Source organism: Triticum dicoccoides, chromosome 3A (genome assembly GCF_002162155.2).
Source record: "Triticum dicoccoides isolate Atlit2015 ecotype Zavitan chromosome 3A, WEW_v2.0, whole genome shotgun sequence".
Taxonomy (NCBI): domain Eukaryota; kingdom Viridiplantae; phylum Streptophyta; class Magnoliopsida; order Poales; family Poaceae; genus Triticum; species Triticum dicoccoides.
The window spans coordinates 20,935,860-20,953,143 of record NC_041384.1 but is presented as its reverse complement, the minus strand read 5'-3'; the positions used below and the strand labels follow the sequence as shown (position 1 = coordinate 20,953,143).

General features: G+C 48.5%; 2 pseudogenes; both read left to right on the top strand.

The window, feature by feature from the left end:
* The first annotated feature begins 3,609 nt into the window (after window positions 1-3,609).
* LOC119271029 lies at window positions 3,610-7,696 on the top strand (annotated as a pseudogene).
* Window positions 7,697-15,431: 7,735 nt separating this feature from the next.
* LOC119266766 lies at window positions 15,432-17,284 on the top strand (annotated as a pseudogene).

Genomic DNA, 17,284 nt, shown 5'->3' with positions numbered 1-17,284 from the left:
TTGTTCTTTGGTAGGGTCAAATTCTTGGTTGGCAATGAGATTTCAACAAGATTTTGGGAGAATACGTGGTTAGGAGAGACACCCCTGGCCGTACAATATCCCACCCTTTATAACATTGTGCAACGCAAGGAGGATTACGTAGGCACATTTTTCCAAATGATTCTCTTGGATATTTAGTTCAGACGTGCATTAGTTGGTGAGCGATGGACTGCCTGGATGCACTTGGTTCAGAGATTGATAGATGTTCAACTCTCCGACCAGCCGGATTCGACGCAATCGAAACTAGCTAAAAATGGGGTATTTACGGTGAAATCTTTCTATATGAATTTGATTAATTCTGGCCCAATCTTAAGATCTTTGCATATTTGAAAAGTTAAGGTTCTCTTGCGTTTTAAAATTTTTATGTTGTTCGTCCACAAGCAAGTAATACTCACCAAAGACAACTTAATCAAGAGGCGATGGGTAGGTAGCTCACGTTTTTGTTTCTGTGATCATGATGAAACAATACAACATTTATTCCTTGAGTGCCCACTCGCCAAATTGCTTTGAAGAACGATTCATATAGCCTCAACATTAATCCTCCAGTTGACATTGAGTCGTTGTTTGGAACATGGTTACCTGGGGTTGAACATACTACTGTGGCTCGTATTCGGATTGGAATATGTGCGCTTCTGTGGACTATATGGAACTGTAGGAATGATTTGATTTTTAACAGACAACACACTTTAACTTTCTTGCATGTCATCTTCAGAGCTACCATATGGATCCGTACGTGGTCCTTACTCCTATGGACTGAGCCTTTGGTTACTAGGTGCAACCAGTGGGAGATGGTAGCACGGGCTATATTCAACCGGTTAGAAAGGCGGTCGCATAACAAGATAGGAGTCTAGGGAGATTATCCTTCATAATGTCGTACCGGTTGTGATTGTCAGCATGTACTTTTCCTTTATTTTTTTTGTTTCGCTCCGCTTGCGAGCTGTAATACATTTATGACTTTGTGCTACTTCGTGAATTTTTAATAAGATGGCTGCATGCATCATTATGATGCAGAGGCCGGGGGTATGCCCCCATTTCCAAAAAAAGTACACCCGAGAGTAGAAAATCCAGTCTCCTCCCGTATCGGAAAGTAGTGGCTACTCTCGGGTATAGTACACCCGAGTTAACATTGTCCAAAAAATCTGAATTTTTGGGACATGAAACATTATCAGACGTGTGAGGTTCTTGCAAAATTTCACTTAAAAATAACATCTGAGAAGCTCTCACCAAAATAACAAAATCACTGCTTAACCAGTGCACAAAACTTTCAGCAGCAATTTTGTTTTTTTCGATAAGAGCTCCACGGATGTTATTTTTCGATGAAACTTGGCTAGAACCTCAAACATATGATAAAGTTTGATGGAGCAGAATTTCAGATTTTTTTGGATTTCGTTTGATAAACTTTTTTGCTAACTCGGGTGTAGTACACCTGAGAGTAGAAAATCCAATCTCCTCCTGTATCTGTTTGTTCTTATCTCCAATTTTAAGTGTGATCATGTATTTGTTTAACCTGGAGATCAATTTTGTAACCATTATGTTATTTTGCTTGGATATAAATAAACGCCACGCGGCCTGACAAGGGTTATACGCTTCACCAACACTTCTGATTTCCTTGTAAAGTTACACTAGCTTCTTGTGAGAGCGTATCATGTCTCGACCCTAGGAGTGTCAGTGTTGAGTAGATCGAGCGGCGCGGCGCGGATGGAGGGTGGAAGGGCGCGCGGAGGCGGGGCCAATCAGGCGCGAGGCGGCGGATGCAATGCGTTCGGCACCATGCGAAGTTTCATGCTTTTTGTACTTCATTTGCATTTTCTGAAATTATACAACCAATAAACTGCATGTTCGGAGTGTGTCTTGACACACTCATATTTTGAATTCCTTTACTTTTCTTGTATAAGGCCTAAATATAAACTCAAGAATACAAATAGGATTTTTTAAGCCAAATTTCCAACTGTTTCACGCACTTGCAGTTTAAATTTGAATAATATTCACTAATTAAATACCTAGAAAGAAAACAATATAAGAAATAAAAATAAAAATATAGAAAAATATAGAAAAGAACAGAAATAAAATAATGAATATAGAGAAAGGAAGGAAATAAAAAAAGTAAATGAAAAGAAAGAATATAAAAAAAGAAATACTGAAAAACATATTCACCTAGCATTACACTCGGCAAAGATGCGCCTCTGCGGAGTATTTTTCTGTTGCCTAGTTTTTTTATTTTGATACTCGGCAAAGATGTGCTTTCGCCGAGTTTTACTTTCCGCGAGGTATATTTGTATACGTACTCGTCGGCGACGAAGACAGGATTGCTGAGTGCCCCGATAAAGTGTACTTCCTCAATAAACTAATATAAAAACGTTTAGATCACTAAAATAGTAATCTAAACACTTTTAAATTAGTTTACAGAGGGAGTACTCGGCAAACAGCCTCATACTTGACAAAGTCATTTTTTCCAGTAGTGTTAGTGCCAATTGGAACGGGACAGTAGCTTCCAAAAGAAATTTAGCTGATGGAATGGAATGTATGGTGCCCGTCAATGCCCTATGGGAAAATCTGCAAGGATAACAGTTCCACGTACGCAACCCGTCTTGCACGCATGGGCAGAGAGCTTCCCGTTTCTGGCCCATTGTGTTTTTTGCACAACCCAAGCGAAGACCGGCATAAAACTTGGATTGATTCAATTCCAACGATCCATCACTACACTGTTTCTGACACTCTTGCTTGTGTTTTGCTTTGTATAAAGCCTAGCAGTGCTCCTGCTTGTTCTCTCCAAATTAAAGATGAGTAATAAGTAGACTTGGACAAAATGGATTCACTCGGTTGGGTGTTGCTACTTTTCCTTGCAATTCTTTCGGCAGTAGCCACCTCCGGCACCCAGGGTCGGTAACCTCACCAATGTATGTCTAGCCAAAGGTGTCGCAGTTTTGAACTACAAGATTAGTTCAACCTTAGTTCAAAACTACGGTGCTTATTACGGACTGAAGGAAGTACTATGTAGAAAACTCAGCCAGATTTAAAACATAAAAAATGGTCGATCACTACCCAAGAATTGCACTTCTTCTGCACCCACGCGCCACGGTGCCAAATCCTGCTTGCCTTGCCGGAGCTTTGCTTTTCTCTTCCTGCATGCACCAGTAAAGGATACTTCCACTTGCAGCAGCAGAGCAGTAGATGCTACCCCTAGAGTCCTAATTGCTACTCACATCACAAGTCATCGTCTAGTCTAGTGCCACTCTGCAGATATTGGCTCTGTCCACTCTGAGTCATACTCCCAACTCACCATCTAGTGCCACTGGGGCAATAGCTTCCAAACAATATCTAGCTATTATGGACATATCTGAAGGAACCTATGGCCCCTGTCCTACGGGAAAATCTGCAAGGATCACAGTTCCACGCAACCCATCTCACGTATGGCGGAACTCGTCTCTCTCGCGTCACTGGGGGCTTTCCTTTTTTTTGGCCCATTGTGTTATTTGGATTACTGGAGCAAAGACCGGCATAAAACTTGAATTGATACAACTTGTGACAAATCCGTCACTACAATTTCTGAACTTCTTGTTTCTAATTTTCTTTGGTATTCTCTCTATAAAGCCTAACTGTACTCCTGCTTTTTTTCTCAAAAGGAAGAGAAACAACTAGTTAGAACCAAATGGCCTCAATTTGTTGGGCGCTAGTACTCTTTCTTGCAATGTTTTCGGCACTAGCCACGTCCGACGCCCATGAAACTGACGATAACCTCACTCTCCGATGCCATCCGGACCAGGCTCCAAGCCTCCTCCAGCTAAAGCGATCCTTCTCCTTCTTCCGCTACCCCAGGGCCCTCGACTCATGGCAGGATGGCACTGACTGCTGTCTTTGGGAAGGTGTTGGCTGCAGCAACTCCTCTGGCTATGTCACTGCTCTAGAGCTTAGCGGCCGTGGCTTGTATAGTCAAGGCCTTGACCCTGCAATCTTCAACCTCACCCTGCTCCAACTACTCGACCTTAGCCTGAACAATTTTGGCCAGTGCATCTCCCGGCAACCGGGTTTGAGAGGCTCTCCTTGCTCACCCACCTCAACCTCTCCACTTCGGGCTTCCAAGGCCAGATACCTATTGGCATCGGCAAACTTGCAAACCTTATCTCCTTGGATCTTTCTGTTCTCTAATATGCCGCTTCTGATGATTCTCTTAATGGCCATGGCACCAGCATCCCTGGCGTCACTACCAGAAAAACTTGTTTTGCCGACGGCCATATCTATGCCGACGGCCCCCGTCGGCATATATGGGCATACCCCGACGGCCCAATAAAAGCCGTCGGCGTAGGAAGGCCGTCGGCGTATAACCATCTATGCCGACGGGGGCCGTCGGCATAGATAAGCCGTCGGCGTTTCTCCGAATATACCGACGGGGGCCGTCGGCATAGAGAAGGCCGTCGGCATATCGCGTGGGCCCGTCTACCCGGGCGGCGACGGCAGTTTGACGGTGTCAGGCTACGCCGACGGGCTAACGGTGGCCGTCGGCATACCTACGCCGACGGCCTAGCCGTCGGCATAGCTACGCCGACGTCATCGATCCGCCGCGCCGCCACGTCATCGATCCACGTCGTTCGCCGGTCCCGTGGGGTGGCATTTCTATGCCGACGGCTAGGCCGTCGGCATAGGCCTGGCCCATGGTTTTTGCCACGTCATTGATCCCCGCCCTACGCCACGTCATAGATTTCTAATAATATATTTATATTTTTGGTATTTTCTCTTAAATTTTTTTCCAATACTAATTTCATTAACTCAAATGTACAGAAAACATATATCGATTGCCCCCCACACGGGCCTTCTTCCGTCGTGTCACGGAGAGGTTAGACGGGACGGGCCGGGTACCTGTGGGGGGTAGCAATGCCGCCAGGTGTTGCGGTGGGCCCTCCCACGGTTGTGGAAACGTGGTGGCAGGCGCAGGCACGCGGCTCCGGGGTGTGCCCCCTCCCCCCTCACGGGCGTCGATGCCGTCGTGCCCCGGAGGGGGGAAACGGCCACGTCGGGCTGACACAGAAGAAATCTTGGGGTGGGTTGTGTCGGGACTGTGTTGGGGGGTGTAGCTATGGCTGGGCTATGACAACAAGGTGAAAAGGTCCACCGGTCAAACTACGTCCAGCGGAAGTCAAAGGGATAGACCCGGCGGTCGTCTGTGTCAGGGTTAGACGGGACGGGGTACCTGGGGGGTAGCAATGCCGCCAGGTGTTGCGGTGGCCCTCCTACAGTTATATAAGCATGGTGGCAGGCGTAGGCACCCGGCACGGCTTGTATGAGGTCCCAGTGCGACGCTCCAGTGGCATTGCTACCCCCTAGGGCCCCCGTCCCGCCTAACCCTGTAGCGTTTGACCACGGGATCTACCCCTTTGACTTTGCACGGACGGGCTTTGAGCAGTAGACGTATCCACCCGGTTGTGTAAGGTCAGCCCATAGGCCCACGGCAACATCTGGCCCGGATGTTGCTCCAAAGTGTTCCTATAGACTGACCTAACACAACCGGGTGGGGAGGTCCATTGGTCAAAGTCCGTTCGTGCAAAGTCAAAGGGCTAGATCCCGTGGTCAAACGCTACAGGGTTAGGCGGGACGGGGGCACTGGGGGTAGCAATGCCACCGGAGCGTCGCACCGGGCCCTCATACATGCGGGGTGGTGTGGTGGCATGTCCGAAGAGGCGGGACGTGTCTCCGGTGCGTGGCCCCCCCTCACGGACGGCGATGACACGGTAGTAGATGTTCTGCGGTAACGATGCGGCGTCAATATTACTAAATACTCGGAGCGCGATAAAATCATGAGTTTTTTTGCACGACGTGGGCACATGTGCTATAGTAACGATGGTATTTTTTTCATAATTTTTGGTGATGGAGAAGTATCCGAAAAATTCCCTCTACGCGGATTGCCCTTCGCGCGTCTACGGCTGTGGCCGACGGCCTCCGGGGGCTAGCATGCCGCCAAATCTTGCGTAGGCGGCCTCTCACAAGTCTGGAGACCATGGCGTGGCATCAGAGGCTTTATGAACACCAAGTGCAGAGGGATAGCCAGATGCAGCAGGCTTTTCAGGATATGGCGGCCGGCAGGTGTCCTCAGTTCCCTCCAACACAATGCCCTCCAGCACAACCAGTGCTGATGAGCGTTGAGGAGTTTGTGGCACAGAACGCTGGCCCCTCGCCGGTTAGTTCATCCCCAATCTATTCACCCAAAGCATGTCATGCCTTTCAACACAGTCATATATCCCGTGCATATGTCTTTTCAACATCCAGGGAACAGGTGGATCTACCGTTGGCGGTGGTCTTCGCAGCACTCCTGAGACACGGAGCCCGACCACTCCGATCCACGGAGGCGGAGGCGGAGGTGGAGGCGGTCTTGGCGGTAGCGCTGCCGCTAGCAGTGATGACCCGGGCTTTGGCGGTCTTGGCGGTGACGACCTCCGTGGTGCTCAACGTCCTGGCGCTTAAGCCTTTGGGTCACATTGTGGCGGTCTTGGTGGTGATGATACTTATATGCTTGTGATGTTTCTTATTGTTGTTTGTGAGATTCTTATATGCTTTGTGGTGATGATACTTATATGTTTATGCTTTGCGATACTTTTTATGATGTGTGATGATGAATTTGTTGTGTGATGCTGCTGGGCCAGCTGTTATGTGATGCATATATTTGTTGTGTGATGCTGTATATATTCAAATGAATTGAGCTAAAACAAAACAGAAAAAAGAAAAAAAAACAGACAAAAAACTATGCCGACGGCTAGGCCGTCGGCATAGAGCTGCCGTGAGCTCCGAGTGGCTGCCACGTGGCAGGTCTATGTCGACGGCTTTCGAACTCGGCATAGGCCTGCTCCAGGAGCTTCCAGTGGCTGCCACGTGGCAGGTCTATGCCGACGGTCTAGCCGTCGGCATAGTTTCAAACTAGGCCAACAGCTAGGCCGTCGGCATAGTCCCGCCCCAGGGGTGACGCCTGCTCGCCACGTGGCATGTCTATGCCGACGGCCTAGCCGTCAGCTTAGTTTGAAACTATGCCGACGGCTAGGCCATCGGCACAGATGTGCCACGTGTCGAGTACGCGTTGGTCAACACTTGACGGCGGCCGCCGTTAGGCGATAACATTGCCGACGGCCAGGGCTGTTGGCATAGATGTACGGACACCGTCGAGATAGGTCCTATGCCGACGACCTTTCTATGCCGACGGCCTTCCTGGCTACGCCAACGGATATGTTGCCGACGGCCATCGGCATAGGCCTGTCCCAATGGCCATTCAGGGCTATGCCGACGGCCCTGGCCGTCGGCATAGGATGCGATTCCGGTAGTGCGTTACTAGTTGGCTATGGCTGCAGGAACCCAAGTTTCAGATCCTAGTTGGCAACCTCAACAATCTGAGAGAGCTCTACCTCGATGGAGTGGATATGTCTACCAGCGCAGATGATTGGTGCGATGCATTTGCTAATTCTCTTCCGAATCTCCGAGTTCTTAGCTTGAGATATTGTAATCTTGTTGGTCCTATTTGCCCGTCCCTGTCGACCCTGCACTCCCTAGCTGTGATCAGTCTCCAAGACCAAGATAACTTTGATACGTCTGCCACTCCTCCTCGGGAGATGCTCATGGATTTTGGCAATTTAAATTTTCTTCAACTAGCTTTGACAAATCTCCGATGCTGGTTCCTTAATAGAATCTTCCTATAAAAGTTGAAAGCGAGCGTCCTTGATTTGTTTGGGACATCTCTGTTTATGTGCCAAATTTGTCATGTAAAGTGATCTTTAATAGAAGAAAAGCGAGCTATGAGCAATGGAAGCAGTAAACAGGTGCAACTCGCAACTAAATCATCTAAGAGAGTGGTTTTCCTGCACCCCAGCTCGGTGCACCCACACAAGAAAACATATCAAAAGATTTCAAAAAGTTCTGAAATGTAGGAATGATCATCAACAAATATTATGGGCACTTACAAAATTTTGGGGGTCAAATAACATTGGAGGAGCTATGTACAAAAAAGACAAAATCACTGAAAATTAGTCAAAATGTAAGTGCACTATTTGACTGGATTTTGTATATATTTTTTTATCTTTTTTGTACAGAACTCGTCGAATGTTATTTGACCACCAAACTTTGTTAGCGCCCATAACATTTGTTGATGATTATTCTCACAAAGTTTCAGAATTTTTTGAAATGTTTTGCTATGTTTTCTTGCATGATGCACCGTGGTACAACCACTACTTTTCGTAAAAATGTCACATCGCTACCCAAGAACTGCACTTCTTCTGCATACCACGCGCCACGCGGCACGTAAATGGTGTCAAGTCTTGCTTGCCTTGCCGGAGCTTGGCCTTTCTTGCTGCGTGCATCAGCCAAGGGTACGTCTACTTGCAGAAGCAGAGCACTACATGCTGCTCCTGGAGTCCTAGCTGCAACTCACAAGTCATCGTCTAGTCTAGTGCCACTGGGTTAGTAGCTTCCAAACAACATCTAGCTATTATGGACATATCTGAAGGAACCTATGGTCCCTGCCCTACGGGAAAATCTGCAAGGATCACAGTTCCACGCAACCCGTCTCACACGTATGGTGGAAGTCCACCGGGGGCTTTCCTTTTTTTGGCCCATTGTGTTATTTGGATTACTTGAGCGAAGACCGGCAGTGGCGGGCCGGCACGCCTCCGGCTAGATCCGCGCGGATTTGATCCCTGGCGGTAGCGGGCGTCGCGGGGTGGCGGCGCAGGTCCTCGTGGGCTCTGCATAGAGGTGGATTGCAGCGGCGTGGCTGCAACCACGTGGTCGGCCGGTCTGCGCGCAGCGGCGGCGGGACTGCTCTGGCGTCTGCTCGTCGGCGGCTTTCTCGGACGGCGACCCGTGTACGAGAGATGGAGGTCTTCGATCAGATCTGGGTGAAAACCTGCTATTGGCTATTGCCTAGGCCGGCGATGGCGACGCTGTCTGCATCGTTCCCTTCCTGAAGGCATCGTCGTGGAGAAGTTCAAGGCCACTCTCTGCAACCTTCGGGGGAAACCCTAGATCAGTAGATCGGATGACGGCGGCTCTCTGGTGTCGTTTCCCCCCTGGGGGCGTCATTCTTGGAGGTGCACACGACTCGAGGGACTAGAGGACGGCGACTTTGGTGGAGCGGTGCTTCATCTTTCACATTGATGGTGGCGGATCTCAGCGGCATGGTGCTGTGGAGACTCGGCGTCTGATGCGCGGAGATGGACTCGTGCAGGAGGAGGAAGTTGTCTGGCGTCATGGTGACGTCGATGGCAGAGTGGCCAGACAAGGTAGAAGCCTCAATATGATCTGAAGATGGACCTGTGGAAGATGGCGGCGACGACACACGAGTGCGTCTGACCGGATTGTGCCCCAGACCCGGTATGTGGCTCGGCTGGGGCTTCCGAATGAGTTTCGGCTTCCGGCTTTTGATGTTAGGCTTAGGTGAGTGGTTTGGGTAGTGGCCCAGCTAGCACCCCCTAATCATTTTGGATAGGAGTAGCGGCATATGTTGCCAAGATGGTGGATTCAGACACATTGTTGTAACACTTTGTACGGTCCTCGAGAATAATCAATAAAGTGGCCGTATGCATCTCCCAGATGCAGAGGCCGGGGGTCATCCTCCTTTTCTAAAAAAAAACACGAATGGAAAAAGGAGGAGCCTAAGGGAAAACCGCTTACACAGGTGTGGCTGCGGTTTTCAGGGGCCCCATCTGAGGCTTTAACCGATGCTCGAGTAGTGGCGAGTTTGGGTATGCTAGTGGGTAAGACTGAGGAAGTGGACATGGCTTTTACCCGCGCACATGGGGTGGCCCGGCTCTTAGTGGGCGTTCTGGACATTGATTTTATCCCGAACGCGGTTAACTGGTTTTATCGGGGAGAGGTGTTTCCTCTTGAGATAGAGTTTGAGGATGCCGAGTTGTTTGCCGATGTGGGTTCTAGGGCTGATATGGACATGCACGAGGGGGATGGTGATGCCAGTGCTCGTGAGGACCCGACTGATGAGGCAGGACGAGAGAGGGCCAATGGGCCTAGCACGGCTGCTCAGTTGCCCGGTGATGGTTCTGGAGTTGAACCTGCATCGGCCCCGACGATACCGATGAGTACGTTGCGTTTTGGGTCCTTCGAGCCAGCTTCGGCTCCTCCTCGGCTTTGGAGTGACAGGGTTGAGTCTGATGATTGCTTTGAGTGTATGCTCCCTCCTTTGGAGCTTGATGTTGTGGCTAGTCCTGTGATGGTTACGGAGGTGGAGCCTCAGGTGGGTTCGCTTCCTCCTACCGTGGCTTCGAGTAGGGATATAACGACAGGTTCGGAGGTGCTCTTTGGGGAGGGGAGTCTAGGGTAGGTGGCCCCGGCCTCTCCCTCTCATGGTCTGGCGCAGGTCACACCGGTGAGGCCGGTGTTGGTCGGTAGTGGGGGAGGTAGCCTAGCCTCCTCTCCCACTGCGACGCCGGTACCGGTCGGCTTGGCCAGTGCCGGGGTAGCGAGCCCGAGGCAGGAGGCCTCGGCTCCTGCTTCTCCGGTTGGGGCAGTGGCCCTCGCGCTGGCGGCTGCGCTGGGGGGAGAGCTGGGGCAGGTGGCCGTGGCTCTCCCCTCCTCTCCGGCAGTCAGGTGGACTGCTTCTCCTTCGACAACGACGGTTTCCCCTGCACTGGCCCTAGACATCCCTTCCTCATCTGCGGTCAGGAGGACCGCACCGTCGGCGACTTCGACGCTTCCCTCTGAGCCGGTGGGCGGGGCAGGAGGAGGGAGTGGGCAGGTGGCCCCCGTTGTCCCGTCTCTTGTCCTACCCGCCGGGCACTTGTCCGAGGGCATTGGGAGCCCGCGGCCTCCTCATTCTCGAGAGGAGGTTATTGCCTTTGGCAGGATCCCAGACCCGGTCTCGACGGGGAGACGGATGAGTGCTTGCGTTCTGGACCTTCCGGAGGTGGACGATATGCAGCAGCGGTGCGCTATGAGGGAGGCCAAGCTTCACGATGTTGCGATCTCTTCTGGTATGTCCGTTAACATATCTAATTCTTCATTGCATTTTGCTCCTGAGGAGATTATTAATAATGCAAACCAATTAGGAGTTTCACTAGGCGCTACTGATAATGAAATTTCCAATTCAGTGAATGATATGTTAGATTTAGAGGCGGAGCGGGCCTTAGAGACTATTCGTAATCTTGCTGCGGTCAAACCCATGAACGATGAGGAAATTGATGCGTTAGGGGTTAGAGTGCTAAATAATCTATGTGCGGATCTAGCACCTTCTAATCAGGAGTCTGAGGGCGATGATGCGCCCTTAGATGATGTAGATGTCGGTTCCTTTCAGCCCAGTTATGAGGACCGGGCGACGGAGCCCACTAAGCCAAAGCGTAAGTGGAAACGAAAGATTTATCCCGATTCTGCAGTTCGTAGGAGTGCTAGGATTCGGACTGCTAAAAACTTCCATGATGAACTATAAAGGAATCTTTTGGAATAGCAGAGGCCTGAAGGACTTGGCTAAAAGAAGGTTTCTTGCTGAAGCTTCTCTGGAACATCGGTTAGATTTCATTGCTTTATCGGAAACCGGTAGAGAGAATTTTGCGCCACAGTTTCTTTCCTCTCTTGTGGGTGGTATTGATTTCGACTGGCATTGTCTCCCGCCACGAGGTAGATCAGGAGGTATCTTACTGGGTGTGAGATGCGATTCCCTTGAAGTCCGGAGTGTAGTAATGGGTGACTTCGCGGTAAAGTTTCGAGTTAGGTCTAAAGTTGATGGGTTCAACTGGGCTTTGGTAGCGGTGTATGGTGCCGCACAACCCGAGCTTAAACCGGAGTTTCTGGCGGATCTTGTTCGGATCTGTGGGTCTGAACAGCTTCCGATTTTGGTCGGGGGGGATTTCAATATCATTAGGAGGAGAGAGGAGAAAAATAATGATAACTTTGACGGCAGGTGGTCGTTTATGTTCAATACCATTATTGAAAGCTTAGATATAAGGGAGATAGATCTTTCTGGTAGAAAGTTTACTTGGGCTAATGCTCTGCCACACCCGATGTATGAAAAGCTTGATCGGGTTCTCGCCAGCGTGGAGTGGGAACAGAAGTTCCCTCTTGTTACGGTGCAAGCTCTCACGCGGGGAATCTCCGATCACACACCATTGTTCGTTGACTCAGGGGAGCCGAACCATATGGGAAACAAAAACACCTTCTCATTTGAGATGGCCTGGTTCGAACGCGAGGGGTTCTTAGACATCATAGCCAGGGAGTGGGCCAAGGGTGTTGGAGGAAGGATGGCGGTCGAGCGCTGGCAGAATAAAATTAGGCATTTGAGAAGTTTCTTACAGGGTTGGGCTAAGCACCTCAATGGGGTGTATAAGATTGAGAAGGATAGGCTCCTCTCTCTTGTACAGGCCTTGGATGTAAAAGCCGAATCCGCGATGTTGCTGCCTGCCGAGGTCCAGGTTAAAAATGAGGCAGATAAGAGGCTGAAAGAACTTCTTCGCGAAGAAGAATTGAAGTGGGCTTTGCGTGCCAAGGTCCGCAAAGTAGTCCAAGGGGACGCGAATACTCAATTCTTTCACCTCATTGCTAATGGTAAGCATAGAAAGAAGCGGATCTTTCAGCTAGAGCAGGACGAGGGTACTATTTTAGGTCAGGATAATCTCAAAACCTATATTACCGAATACTATAGACAGTTATTTGGACCGCCGGAGGACAATTGTGTGTCCCTCGATGAGTCCAGGATCGAGGACGTGCCTCAATTGTCTGCTGCTGATAATGATATCCTGGTTGCCCCGTTCTCAGAAAAGAAGGTGTTCGATGCTATTGTACAAATGAAAAATAGTAAGGCTCCCGGTCCGGATGGGTTCCCGACTGAGTTCTATAAAAAGTGCTGGCACATTATTAAGGGGGATTTACTACCGATGTTTCATGATTTATTCTCTAGAAAGCTTCAATTATTTCACTTGAATTTTGGAACTATCACATTGCTCCCGAAGAAAACGGATGCTGTGAGGATTGAGCAGTTCAGACCGATCTGCCTCCTCAATGTTAGTTTCAAAATCTTCACCAAGGTCGGGACTAATAGGCTCACACAGATTGCGCAGTCTGTGGTGCAGCAATCCCAAACTGCTTTCATGCCGGACAGGAACATCCTTGAAGGGGTGGTTGTTCTTCATGAAACGCTCCATGAAATCCATTCCAAAAAATTAGATGGAGTAATTTTTAAGGTGGATTTCAAAAAAGCGTACGATAAGGTTAAGTGGCCATTCCTCCAACAGGCATTGCGTATGAAAGGTTTTGATGAAGCCTGGAGCCGACAGGTCGAATCATTTACGCAAAAAAGGAGTGTGGGAATTAAAGTAAATGACGACATAGGTCATTACTTCCAGACACATAAAGGCCTAAGACAAGGAGATCCGATGTCCCCTATCCTGTTTAACATTGTGGTGGATATGTTAGCAATTTTGATAGGAAGGGCTAAGGAGAATGGTCAAGTGGGTGGGTTGGTACCTCACCTTGTTGAGGGAGGTGTTTCCATCCTTCAGTACGCCGATGATACAATCATCTTTATGGAGCATGATTTGGCCAAGGCGAGAAATATGAAGCTAGTGTTATGCCTGTTTGAACAATTGACCGGGTTAAAAATTAACTTTCATAAGAGCGAGTTGTTCTGCTTTGGTAGAGCCAAAGACGACCAGGAGTCTTATAGGCAATTGTTTGGGTGCGAGTTGGGGAGTTTACCCTTATCTTACCTTGGTATTCCGATTCACCATCGCAGGCTAACAAACAGAGAATGGAAGTGCATCGAGGATCGATTTAAGAAAAAACTGAGCTGTTGGAAGGGTAAGCTCATGTCATACGGAGGCCGTTTGATATTGATTAATTCGGTGCTCACGAGTATGCCTATGTTTCTCTTATCTTTCTTTGAGGTCCCAGTTGGTGTTAGGAAACGACTGGACTTTTATCGGTCGCGTTTCTTTTGGCAGGGTGATGAACTTAAAAGAAAATACCGGCTTGCTAAATGGGACATCATCTGTAGACCGAAAGACCAAGGGGGTCTTGGTATTGAAAATCTTGAAGTTAAGAACAGATGCCTTCTTAGTAAATGGTTGTGGAAGCTGTCTTCCGGGACTGAGGCCATGTGGGCGCAGATCCTCCGCAACAAGTACCTCCAGACTAAATCATTGTCCCAGGTCACAGTCAGGCCGACTGATTCGCCTTTCTGGAAAGGACTAATGAAAGTCAAACAATCTATGTTCAATAGGACGAGATTTGTTATTGGAAACGATACAAGTACACGTTTCTGGGAGGATACTTGGCTTGGTGAATCACCTTTAGCCATTCAATATCCGTCTTTATATCGGATTGCTCAACGACGTGAGGTGTTCGTGGCAACGGTATTCCAATCTGTCCCCCTTAATATTCAGTTTCGACGGTCGCTAGCGGGCAATCGTTGGGAAGAATGGCTCCATCTAGTTAGGAGACTGATGGAGGTTCAACTTTCTCGCCAACCCGATATATTGCGCTGGAAGTTGACTAGCTCTGGAGTATTTACAGTTAAATCAATGTATATTGATGTTATTAATTCGAATGCTATTCCAACTTCCAAGTATGTTTGGGCTGTCAAAGTTCCTTTAAAAATTAAAGTGTTTATGTGGTTTGTCCATAAACAAGTTATTTTAACAAAGGACAACTTGATTAATCGCAATTGGACAGGACCTACTAGGTGTAGTTTCTGTGATCGGAATGAGACGATTAAGCATTTATTCTTTGATTGCCCGTTGGCCAAAGTTCTATGACGGACGGTCCATATTGCTTTTAATATTACTCGACCGACTTCGGTCAATGCTTTATTTGAGACATGGCTTAATGGGGTTGAGCCTGAATTAGCAAGACATATTCGGGTTGGAGTTTGCGCTTTGTTATGGACTATCTGGAATTGCAGAAATGATTCGGTTTTTAACAGAACATCACGGATTCATTTTTTGCAGGTTATTTTCCGAGCTACGACATTGATCCGTTCGTGGTCGCTACTCACTTCGATGGAGGCCAGGGAGCATTTGGTTACTGGATCTATCCGTTGGGAGATGGTAGCTCGGGATATCTTCAACCGGTTTGGATGGCGGTCATGTAATAGGATAGGCAATTAGTTTCCCTATCTATTTTTAGCCAGCCGGTTGTGGCATCTTTTTCGGGCTAGTTTGTGTATCTAGCCGTCTGTCGCTCTGTGTGAGCTGCATTTATCCTTTGCTTTTTGTTTGGCTGGAGACTATGGAACCTTGTTGGCACCTTTTGTTATTTGGTTAATACGATGGCCGTATGCATCGTTCTGATGCAGAGGCCGGGGAGATCCCCTTTTCGAAAAAAAAAACTAAAATTTCTGAACCTCTTGTTTCTAATTTTCTTTGGTATTCCCTCTATAAAGCCTAACTGTACTCCTGCTTGTTTTCTCAAAAGGAAGACAAACAACTAGTTAGAACCAAATGGCTTCAATTTGTTGGGCGCTACTACTCTTTCTTGCAATGTTTTCGGCACTAGCCACCTCCCACACCCATGGTGACGATAACCCCACTCTCCGATGCCATCCAGACCAGGCTGCAAGCCTCCTCCAGCTAAAGCGATCCTTTTCCTTCTTCCGCTACCCCAGCGCCCTCGACTCATGGCAGGATGGCACTGATTGCTGTCTTTGGGAAGGTGTTGGCTGCAGCAACTCCTCTGGCTATGTCACTGCTCTAGAGCTTAGCGGCCGTGGCTTGTACAGTCAAGGCCTTGACCCTGCAATCTTCAACCTCACCTCGCTCCAACTACTCGACCTTAGCCTGAACAATTTTGGCCAGTGCAATCTCCCGGCAACCGGGTTTGAGAGGCTCTCCTTGCTCACCCACCTCAACCTCTCCACTTCGGGCTTCCAAGGCCAGATACCTATTGGCATCGGCAAACTTGCAAACCTTATCTCCTTGGATCTTTCTGTTCTCTACTATGCCGCTTCTGATGATTCTCTTAATGGCCATGGCACCAGCATACCTGGCGTTACTAGTTGGCTATGTTTGCAGGAACCCAACTTTCAGATCCTAGTTGGCAACCTCAACAATCTGAGAGAGCTCTACCTCGATGGAGTGGATATGTCTACCAGCGCCGATGATTGGTGCGATGCATTTGCTAATTCTCTTCCGAATCTCCGAGTTCTTAGCTTGAGATATTGTAATCTTATTGGTCCTATTTGCTCGTCCCTGTCGACCCTGCACCCCCTAGCTGTGATCAGTCTCCAAGATAACTTTGATACGCCTGCCACTCCTCCTCGGGAGATGCTCATGGATTCTCACAATTTAAGTTTTCTTCAGCTTGCTTGGACAAATATCCAACGCGGGTTCCCTAGTAGAATCATCCAATACAAAAACTAAGGTCCTTCATTTGTTTGGGACATGGTCTCTCAGGTTATGTGCCAATATTTTCCATCTAATTAAAGGGAACTGCATGTTTTCCTGGAAGGGTTCTATCCCTGAGGTACTGAGATGTAATACGACTTCTACATATACATTACTTTTACTTCTGAAGTTAACATTTGTTCCGTATTGTAGAACGCATATATGCAGTTCTATCATGTCTGCCTTACGACGACTTATCTGTAGTATATGATGTTGTTTGGCCTAGATGGCTGGATGTACTAGCTCTGGAACATAAGCATGATGATGTAATTCGTTAATTGTTTCAGGTGCTATTGCGACATGAATGCAATAAGTCATATTGCAGAGTTGTTATTTCTCTGTCCTTCATATCGTTGCAAAAATGAAACCAGCATAGCTGATGCAGAGTTGTGAATTGTGAGCTTGCCGGAAGGCTGACAAACCTGAATGCTGTACGGCGGGCGCACAGGCAGTGCGTCCTGGGGCAAAAGCCTGTGATCCAACTGCCTCGGCTTGCTGCTGCTCTCGAGTGGAAGCGAACTGCTGGCTGGAAGATGGTGTGGATGATTAACAGTTGCGCAATCCCTCTGCCTTGCGCTGACAGCCGTGTCAGCCCAGCGATGGAAATTGCGTCATGAGGGAGAAACATGAATCCACATTTGCCTGCTGAAGACGAAGCGCTCGGGGACGATGATCGTTGCTGGTATCCAGCATGGGCTCCGTGATAGCCACCAATTTGTTTCGGATGGGTCATGCGTGTCATGTGTAGGAACTAGGAACCAGTGTGTTCAGTTCCATTTATTACATTGGAGGTGTGTGGAATTTATGAAACCTGAACCTTCCCTAATTGCTGCGATAGCCCTTAGCTGTATAGCAGCATCTAAATTTGCCTGAAGTAAAATGCTGATAAATCA